Genomic DNA, 11361 nt, shown 5'->3' with positions numbered 1-11361 from the left:
CTTGTTGGTAATCCAATCATTGTTTAATAGCATGGTATTTAGTCTCCAAGTGTTTGAATTCTTTTGATTGTTTTTATTATGGTTTATTTCTAACTAGCGACCTGATGCACGAAGATTCATGCAAGAATGGGTCTTCCTTCCCCTGGCTGCCAGCACCACCTTCGCTCTGGCTGGAACAGCTTTTCTGCTCCGGCCCGGATCCACCTTTCCCCTCCAGCCTGGAGCCGCCTTTCTGCCTTCCCATGCTGCCCAGAGGCCCGGAGGACCTGGGGTGGTGCAGCACGCCTGTGTTGTCACCATGGCGACAACTCAAGCATCCCGCCCAGCCCCCAGCCTCTCGGCGCCTGCATATGCAAATTAACTCACCATCTTTGTTGGATTAATTTGCATACTCACCCCTGATTGGCTGGTGGGCATTGCGAAGGTGCGGTCAATTAGCATGTTACTCTTTTATAAGGTAGATAGTATGCCATTGTGATCTAAAAAGATGCTTGATCTGATTTCAATCTTCTTGAATTTGAAGAGACTTAGCCTGTGTCCCATTATGTGGTTTATCTTTGAAAATGTTCTATGTGCACTTGAGAAGAACACATGTTCTGTAGCTTTCGGGTTAAATGTTCTGAAGATGTTAAGTCCATCTGATCTAGTGAGTAATTTAGGGTTGCTGTTTATTCGCTGATTTTTTGTCTAGATAATTTATCCAGTGATGTCAATGGGGTATTAAAGTCCTCTACTATGATTGTATTGCTATCGATCTCTCCTTTGATCTCTTCCAGAAGTATTTTTATGTGTTTGGGTGCTCCTGCATTGGGTGCATATATCTTTACAACACTTATATCCTCTTGTTGTATTGATCCCATTACTATTATGAAGTGGCCTTCCTTGTCTCTTATTATGGCCTTCACTCTGAGGACTATTTTGTTGGATGTAAGTATTGATACCCCAGCTTTTTTTTTTATTTCTATTTGCCTGAAAAATATTTTTCCATCCCTTGACTTTCAGTCTGTGTGAGTCCCTTGTTCTGATGTGGGTCTCCTGTTGACAGCACATATATGGGTCATGTTTTCTTATTCATTCATCCACTCTATGTCTTTTGATTGGAGCATTTAGTCCATTTACATTTAATGTTATTATTGATAGGTACTTGTTTGTAGCTATTTTTATTATTTATGCCTTTATTTCTTCTTCCCTTTCCATTTCTCCTTTTTACAACAGTCTCTGTAACATTTCTTGCATTTCTGGCTTGATAGTGATAAATACCCTTAGCTTTTTTTGTCTATGAATCTCCTGATTTCCCCTTCAATTTTGAATGATAGCCTTGCTGTATAAAGTATTATTGCATTCAGTACCTTGCTTTGCATCTCTTTGTATACTTCATTCCATTGCCTTCTTGCCTGATGTGTTTCTGTTGAGAAATCATTTGATAATCTAATGGGAGATCCTTTGTAGGTAACTCTCTGTCTCTCTCTTGCAGCCTTTAAGATTCTCTCTTTGTCGTTAACATTTGCCATTATAATTATGACATGTCTTGGTGTGGGTCTATTTGGGTTCATCTTGTTTGTGACTGTTTTTGTGTGACTTTTCTTCCCCAAATGAAGGAACTTTTCTGTCATTTCTTCAAATAGGTTTTCTAATCCTTGTTCCTCTTCTCATCCTTCTGGCACCTCTATTATACATATGTTACTGCATTTAATGTTGTTCTTAAGCTCCCTTAGGCTCTCCTCCTGTTTCTATTTTTTTTCTTCAATTGCTGTTTTGATTGGGCGTGTTTCTCTGCCCATCTTCTAACTCACTAATTTGGTCCTCCATTTCTCCTAATCTTCTGTTGAAACCTTCCATTTTGTTTTTTATTGTAGTTATGTAGTTTTTGATTTCCTCTTGATTCTTATATAAGTTGTTGATATTCTCATCCACCAGTTTATGAACTATATGACCCTTACTCTGAATTCTTTTTCTGATATATTGCATGCCTCCTTTTCATTTAATTCCCTTTTTTGGGCAATTCTCCCTTTTCTTTCCTTGGGGGTTTCTCTTTGTCTCCTCATTTTACCTGTTATTTTCTGGTCCTGGGCACCCTGCTTGTGGTTTGAGAGGTAGAAGACCCCTATCAGGGAAATCATCCAGAAATTCTAAGCCTAGATGCTGGGTCTGCCTTGAGTCTTACACCTTTATTGTCTCTGCTCTGAGTTGTATCCTCTTCCCCCATGGATCAGGTCCCTCACTTGTCTGCTTCAGATGCTCAGGGTGGTGGGTGCGCATGCACAGTTTCTCTGGTATGCGACTCCCTGTCAGGAACCAGAGCCCTCTGGCATGCAATTCACTGTGCGGCCCTAGCCTGTGGCAGGGTGGTACCCTAAGTCATCTGGCAGTGAAATTGCAGTGCAGTCCTGTGGCCCCTGGCTGGTCACACCAGCTTGCTCTGGTTCTCCCCAGGAGTGATCTCCTGTGGCCCAGAGTGAGGTGTGTGCTGGGTTTCTCCGGGTAGCCCCTGCAGGACTGTCCCAGTTGCTGGGGAGAAGCAGGTGCATGTTGCTCTTGGTCACACAGTCAGAACTCCCCTGTGGCCTGAGTGGAACATGCGCTGGATTACTGCACGTTGCTCTGGCAGCAAGATCCTGGGCTCGGAGTGGAGTGGGTGTGAGTTGCCTTTGATCTCTCAGTCCATGCTCTCCTGTTGCCTGGAGTGAGGTGCACATTGGGTTGCTCTTTACTCCAGGCAGGACTGTCCCAGGGGTTGGGGTGGAGCAGGAGTGGGTTGCTCTGGGTCACACAGTCAGTGCTCCCCTATGGCCCTGAGTGAGACGTGCACTCAATTGCTCTGGATCTCCCTTCCCAGGCTGGGGTAAAATGGGAATGGGTTGCTCTGGGTCACTCCAGCAGGGATGTCTAGGGTGTTGGGGTGGAGTGGGCACAGGTTGCCCTGGGTCACACAGTTAGAGTTCCCCTGTGGCCCTGAGTGAGGCATATTCTGGCTTGCTCTGGGTGGCCTCTCCCAGACCGCAGACCAGGGTGAAGCAGGCATGTGTTTCTCCAAGTCACCCCAGCAGGGCTTTCCAGGGGGCCAGGGTGGAATAAGCACAGGTTGTTCTGGGTCACACAAGTTGTTATGGGTCGCACAGTACACATTCTCCTGTGTTCTGGAGTGGGGAGTGCTCTGGGTTGCTCCAGGTTGCCCCAACAGCAGGTCCTGAGCTCAGGGTGGAACAGGCACCAGGTGGCTCCAGGTCAGGCTGGCAGCACAGTTCCAGGATGCAGGGCAGAGGTGGGGCACGGGGTTCCCCCTGGCTTGCACTCACTGTGGGGTCTTGGAGCCAGATCCTAGGATGCTGGGTCTCAGTGCGCTGGTGAGGAAGCCTGGTGCAGGAGCTCACTCTGACATCTAGGAGCCTGCTGGAGTACGGTGGTGGTTCCATGCAGGTTATGGCTGGCAAGCGGCATTCTCTAGATGTCCTCTGCCCTTCCTTATTGAAAACTGTCTCCTTAGCTGTGTCTAATTTGTTAATTCAGGGTAGATGTTCTCTAATTTAGTTGCTTTTCTGGCCTGGCCCTAGGAGGAGGTGCATGACACTATTGCCTATTCGGTCGCCATTTTTTCATCCTATCCTCCCTCTTTTTCTTAACTCAAGATGGCATGAAAGCCACAAATGCTCCATTTGTCATATTGATCCACATTATTACCTCCATATGTACATCAGTAGTAATGTGGTTATTTTCTCCTGGAAATCTGTTTCATGTCAATTTGATTATTAGACCAGCCAAAAGAACTTAAATAGATAGAAGGAAACTTATTTTCCCTCCCCTGTAGTATGAAATATTCATTTCTGGGCATATTGGAGCTATCAAATATTATTTGTAGAATCACACTACAGGGTGTCCCAAAAAATGTATACTTTAATTGCTGATAGTTCAATTTTGAAAACAAAATGTATTTTTAATAAACTCTGCCTTTATTCAAAGTGTATGTATACATTTTTGGGACATCCTATATAGATAATAGACAAAGCAAGAAAACAAAAAGTATAATCAGACTCTTATGCATTATTTATTTAGAACTCACACTACCTTTAGACAATAAAATTATTTGTCCCATGAACAAATGGTCACAGTTACTAAATTTATTAATGGTCATTTGTTAATTCCACTAATATTTCAGTTGAGGAAATAAGAGAGTATTAAAAGCAGCAAGAGAAAATCAGTTAATTAACTACAAGGGAGCACCCATACGATTGTCAGCTGATTTCTCAACAGAAACTATGCAGGCCAGACGGGAGTGGCAAGAAATATTCAAAGTGATGAATAGCAAGAACCTACAACCGAAATTACTCTACCCAGCAAAGTTATCATTCAGAATTGAATGTCAGATAAAGAGCTTCACAGATAAGGAAAAGCTAAAGGAGTTCATCACCACCAAACCAGTATTATATGAAATGCTAAAAGGTATTCTTTAAGAAGAGGAAGAAGAAGAAAAAAAGTAAAAATAAAAATTATGAACAACAAATACATATCTATCAACAAGTGAATCTAAAAATCAAGTGAATTAAAAATCTGAGGAACAGAATAAACTGGTGAATATAATAGAATCAGGGGCATAGAAAGGGAGTGGACTGATAATTCTCAGGGGGAAAGGGGTGTGGGGGGTGTGGGAAGAGACTGGACAAAAATCTTACACCTATGGATGAGGATAGTGTGGGGGAGGTAAGGGCAGAGGGTGGGGTGGGAACCGGGTGGAGGGGAGCTATGGGGGGAAAAAGGAGAAAGGATTGTAATAATCTGAACAATAAAGATTTATTAAATTAAAAAAAACACTTATGTACACACACACACACACACACACACACACACACACACACACACACACCAAGGAAATAGGTGTCCCATCGCTTCTTGGCCTTTTGGCTACGATCAAGTGTAGGAAATAGGTGTCCCAGCCAGCATGGCTCAGTAGTTGAGTGTCGACCTATGAGCCAGGAGGTCTTAGGTTTGATTCCCAGTCAGGGCACATACTCAAGTTGTGGGCTTGATCCCCAGTGTGGGGCTTGCAGGAGGCAGCTGATCAATGATTCTCTGTCATCATTGGTGTTTCTATCTCTCCCTCTTTCTTCCTCTCTGAATTCAATAATATATATATATATATATATATATATATATATATATATAAATATATATATATTTAAAGTGGATAGGTGAGTGTCAGAGCAGCAAGAACACTGTGATTCTGAGTCCATATATTTTTCTGGATTCTCCTCGACTACACCAACTGTCAGAGCAGGTTTCTTCTCCAACCCTGCTCGCTATACTAACTGTTGGGTCTGAGCCCTCTGCCAAAGACTGGACTTTCTTGGATGCTGGGTCTTAGACAGAGAAGTTGTTGGTGTATATAAGAAAGCCTTTATTGTAGAAGCCAGTGGCCATATAGCCATTAAACAAAACAGTTCTTTACAGCAAAGTTCCATACAGACAGCTGCACACTGGCTGGTGAACAAAATACATCTTTCCATAAAAGCAGCAGTATTTTCTATACCCACAGCTATATTATCTGAGCAGCTGCGTGTGGCCCTAGACTCACCGCCTCACACAATAGTGGCACCTGAGCTCTCCGTTCTTGCCTCTTTGGCCTCTCCCCTTTCTCCAGCCTTTCTTGCACTCCTCTCACAGCAGCAGCAGCAGTACACTCGCTGGTCAGTAATGTATTATACAACTTAGACAAAAGAGGCCAGTTACCAACAGTGACAATCATTTGGGCTACAGAAAGGCACGTGTGTGCAGTATACGGTGAGATTGTTGTATCCTTGCACCTGTGTATGTCATCTTAGCCTTGAACATTCTGATTAAGAGTCCCATGTTCAGAGTGGCCTTGGCCATGTGGCATACTATCAACAAGGCCTTTCACACTCTGTTGCCTTGACTATCCAGTGACTCTGGCATAGTTCCCACAGTGAGTTTTTTAATGATACTTGGCTGGTTAATAATAAAGTTAAGCTCAAAATGCTGACTAGTAATTTTAATACTGCTACTGTTTGGGTAATTCATGGTAAATTATTACTGTGCCATTTATTTTGCATTATAGTAGCTTTTCTCAAGTAGGTTTTCTTGACATAATTAAGCCTTATTTCCCTAAGACATCCATTGAATGTAATGGATAAAATTATCTTCTATATATAGAGAGAATGATACTGTATCATCTTTGGGAGAATTGATAAAATAGTAACTGAAATAATTTTCTGAAGGACTTAATTCTCTTAAGCAATCCTAGTTGAGAAAGGCTGTTGGATTACAGTTCTGAGACTTTGATAAAGAAAAGCAACACCTGAAAATCTTACTGAAACTAGGGCTCCTAGGCCCCGCTTATGAGATTCTGATTTATTAGGTTTGATATGAGTCCTAGGAATCATATTTTAAAAATTGTACTTTAAAAATTGCCCCAGATCATTATAACTGAAACTTTGTTTGTTTGTTTGTGTTTTTTTGTTTTGTTTTTTGGGGGCTTAACAAGAGAAATTTATTTTCTCACATTTCTGGAGGATAGAAGTCCAGGATCAAGGTGTTAGCAGGTTTGGTTTCTTTTGAGGCCTCTCTCTTTGGGTTGCAGGTAGTCTCCTTTTTGTGTCTTTACATGATGTCTCTTCTATATGTTCACATCCCTGGGGTCTCCCTGTGTGCCTACATTTCCTCTTTTTATAAAGACACCAGCCAGATTGGATTAAGGCCCACCCTAAAGGACTCACCACCTTTTTAAAGGCCTATCTCTAAATATAGTCATTTTATAAGGTTCTGGGGATTAGGAGTTCAACATATGAATTTGAGGGTGGGACACAATTAAGCCCATAACACATGGCTAACTCCAGTTTGATTTTTATATCTCAGTTTCAAAGCCACTTCCTCTGGGAAACCTTCCTATCTCCAGACTATACTAGATCCTCCTGTTATTACCTTTCATAGACTTTATCATAATTGCAATTAGGCCTATTGTGATCTGTGCCAGTCCCTCCTTCTACCCCATTCACAAACTATACTTAAAGTTCCATGAGGGCAGTGGACAAGTCTGTTGACTACTGAGTCCCGGCACCTATCCATTTGCTTATACACCATAGGCACCAACGTATATGGAGTGTTGGATTAATGCATGATCTCCAGGGATGGAAGAGATCCTGGAGGTCAAATCAACACCAATGATTTGATCAATAATGACTATGTAAAGAAGCCTTTATAAAAACCCCAAAGGTTTTGGAGAGTTTCCAGGGTGGTGAACAGGTGGGGGTGTAGGAAGAGTGGTATGCCTGGGGAGGGAGTGAAAACTCAACACTTCTCCCCACATAATTTTCCCTAATTATCTCTTCCATCTTAATGCTCAGCTGCATCCTTTATTTTACATGTTCTTTTATAATAAACTGTAAACAGTATGTAAACAGTTTTCCTGAGTTCTGTGAGCCTCTCTAACAAATTAATTGAACCCAAGGAAGGGTTCATGGGAAAGTCAAATTTATAGCAGTTGGGTCAGATGGATACATGATACTATAGACTTGTGATTGACATCTGAAAGAGAGGTCAGTCTTGTGATGCTGAATTCTTAACCTGTGGGATATGACTATCTCCAGGTAGATAGCATTAAACTTGAGTTAAATTGTATGACACCATCTGGTGTCACAGAAAATTGCTTGGTGTGAGAAAAAAACACAAACCCACCCACTTTTGGTGAACGGAAGTGTGGGAGTAAAGTGAAAGCGAAGGAGAAAGACAGATAGGAGGGAAGAACTAGAAATTTTCCTAATATTCAGTTGGTGGCAGCAGTTAATTTTTGTAACTCATAATTAAACATATCCATCACCTCAAATAATTGTCATATTTTTGTATGTGTGGTGAGAACACTTAAGATCTACTCTCTTAGCAAATTTCAAGTATATGAACTAGTATTCTTAACTTTAATCTTATGCTCTACATTAGATGCCCAGAATTTACTCATCATTTAAGTGGAAGATTGTACCTTTTGACCAACATCTCCCATATCGTTCAAACCCCAGGCCTTGACAACCACTATTCTATGCTTTGGTTCTATGATTTTGCTATTTTTATTTTATTATTATTATTATTATTATTTTATTTTTATTTTTTAAAAAATATATTTCTTTATTGATTTCAGAGAGGAAGAAAGAAGGAGAGATAGAAACATCAATGATGAGAGAGAATCATTGATCGGCTACCCCCTGCACAACCCCCACTGGGGATTGAGCCGCAACCCAGGCATGTGCCCTTGGCCAGAATCGAACCTGGGACCCTTCAGTCTGCAGGCTGACACTCTATCTACTGAGCCAAGCTGGCCAGGGCTATTAAAAAAAAATATATAATTGACTTCAGAGAGGAAAGGAGAGGGAGAGAGAGAGAGAGAAAGATCAATAATGAGAGAGAATCATTGATTGGTTGCCTCCTGCATGCCCCACACTGGGGATCGAACCCGCAACCGGGGCATGTGCCCTTGACTGGAATTGAACCCAGGACCCTTCAGTCCACAGGCTGATGCTCTATCCACTGAGCCAAACTGGCTGGGCTTGGCATTTTTAGATTGCCATCTACTGTTCTAAGTGTTTTATGTCTTAAATAGAGGCCTGGTGCACAAAATTCATGCATGGTGTGGAGGGGTGTGTCCCTCAGCCCAGCTTGCACTGTCTCCAATCTGGGACCCCTTGAGGGATGCCCAACTGCCCGTCCGGCAGTCAAACATCCCTCTCACAATCCAGGACTGCTGGATCCCAACTGCTCGCCTGCCTGCCTGCCTGCCAACCTGATCACCCCCTAACCACTCCCCTGCCAGCCTGATCAATGCCTAACTGCTCCACTGCTGGCCCGATTGCCCCTAACTGCCCTGCCCTGCTGGCCTGGTCACCCCTAACTGACCTCCCCTGCCAGCCTGGTCACCCCTAACTGCCCTCCCCTGCCAGCCTGGTCTCCCCCAACTGCCCTCCCTTGCAGGCCTGGTCATTCCCAACTGCCCTCCCCTGCAGGCATGGTCCCCCAACTGTCCTCCCCTGCAGGCCTGGTTGTCACAACTTCCCTCCTCTGCCAGCCCACTCACCCCTAACTTCCCTCCCCTGCCTGCCTGGTTGACCCTAACTGTTCTCTCCTGCAGTCCTGGTCCCCCCCAACTGCCCTTCCCTGCAGGCCTGGTTGCCCCCAACTGCCCTCCTCTGCAGGCCTGGTCACTCCCAACTGCCCTCCCCTGCAGGCATGGTCCCCCACATCTGCCCTCCCTTGCAGGCCTGGTCATTCCTAACTGCCCTCCCCTGCAGGCATGGTCCCCCCCAACTGTCCTCCCTGCAGGCCTGGTTGCCCCAACTGCCCTCCCCTGCTGACCTGATTGTCCACAACTGCCCTCCCCTGCTGGCCATCTTGTGGTGGCCATCTTGTGTCCATATGGGGGCAGCCATCTTGTGTGTTGGAGTGATGGTCAATTTGCATATTACCCTTTTATTAGATACTAGTAGCCCGTTTGCACGAAGATTCGTGCAATAGACCTTCATTCACCTGGCTGCCTGCACCAGTTTTCTGCTGGCACCGGGGACCCAGGCCTTGGCTGTGGCCACCGCCTTCTGCCTTCTTTCAGGGTCCGGGCTTGGCCCTGGGCGGTGGCCTTGGGCTTGGCCGCACCCAGCGTCCCTGCGACCCGATCGCAGGAGCCGACCCCCAGTGGTCTCCTGCGATCGGCGCAGGCACCCCGCTGGCACCCAAGGCTGGGAAAGCCTCAGGCAGCTTTCCCGGCCTTGGGTTCCACCACACTCCAACGACCCTGCAACGGTTTCCTGGTGGGCGTGGTTGATGGGCGTGGCTTGGTTGGTGGGCATGGCTTGGGCGTAGCGAAGGTGCGGTCAATTTGCATATTTGTCTATTATAAGGTAAGATGATTTGTTTAATCCACAGAACACTCATCTATGTAAATTAGCATTAATGATGAATATAAATTAACATTCATGAAGAAACAACGACTAGTAGGTAGAAGACTAAATTAATATTTTGCTCAGTGTTTAGTGAGTTATGCTGTTGGTTAATGTTGGGCTTTATTTATACCAAAAATGAGAGAGCAGGAAGGTATTTAAAAACACCTTCATCTCCTAATTTACAGGTAAATAAACTGATGTCCACAGGTGACAGGTAAATCACAAATAATCACATAAAATTTATGAAACACCTGGCCCAATTGTGATACATTGTTGTAAATTTTACATAACTTATTGTTTCTCTCATCTGATTTATACAATCAAGGGTCAAGAAATAAATAGACCAGTGAAATAATAACAGCTTAGAACTAGACCTGCATGTCAAAATGTGGGATATGACATGTGAAGGTAGCATTGATTGCTTAGTTCAGAAATTCTTAAGGTTGTTCTACAGAAACATGAGTATCTCTGATACTTCTTCAGGAGGTCTGTAAGGTCAGAAACACTTCTAGTTAAATTTATAAATAAATAATTATATGATTTTGTTTTATATTATACTATGAATATTGCTAGAGAAAACCCACATGGACAAATGATTTTTAGTTTCTGCAATTAAAAAGTATTGAGACTTGCTGAGACCAAAAATTTTGAGTTCTGGCTTAGTGATGCATTGATTAGTTTGAGGAGAATTGATTGGTTCAGTCTTTAAAGAGAAATAAAACTAGACTCTACATGGAAATTACAAAGGAAAAGACATACAAACACAAATATGACTATGTGTTTTATAAGCAGATTCAAGATGTCAGAGAAAGTGTGTGTGGGTGTGGATGTGTGTGTGATGAGATAATTTTTAAAGTTTGCAGGGAACTTAGCAGGGTACTTGGATTCTTATTATTGTAGAATTTCATTTAGGGAATGACTGGAAACAACCGAGTTAGCAATTCCAATTCCTCTGCCCATTGACTTTAGCTATGCTCCAGCACATGAGAACATATCAGAACAGTGGTCCGAGGTAGAAACATTTGTCCTAATCCCTGTAGCAAATGAAAGGCAGTGCAGTTTAAAGGCCTGATAGTAGTTAGCTTTCTTTATTGCTCCTAAAGTGTTCTGTAGAAATTTATTTCTATCATCTCATCACATTAAACCTCTTTTCTACTCTACCCTAAATTAATTTTTCTATTATTTTTATTGGCATCGCTATCATTTTTATTGTCTTCTGTTTCATTGGTTGATTAATTTTAAAAGCTTTATTGAGGTTTAATTGATATAAAAAGTGAAAGGTTTGGAGTGAGCTGGGGTTGTGCACCTATGACATGAGGCCATAATGTATCAAAAGAGATTTTTACTCCAGGCACCTGGGTGCAGGTGGGCTGAGTCTGACCAAATGGAGTCAGCGAAGAGAGCAGGGAGAAATAGGTTTTTATTAATCCTTGTT

The sequence above is a fragment of the Eptesicus fuscus genome, chromosome 1 (genome assembly GCF_027574615.1).
Source record: "Eptesicus fuscus isolate TK198812 chromosome 1, DD_ASM_mEF_20220401, whole genome shotgun sequence".
NCBI lineage: Eukaryota > Metazoa > Chordata > Mammalia > Chiroptera > Vespertilionidae > Eptesicus > Eptesicus fuscus.
Note: the sequence above shows the minus strand (reverse complement) of the source record.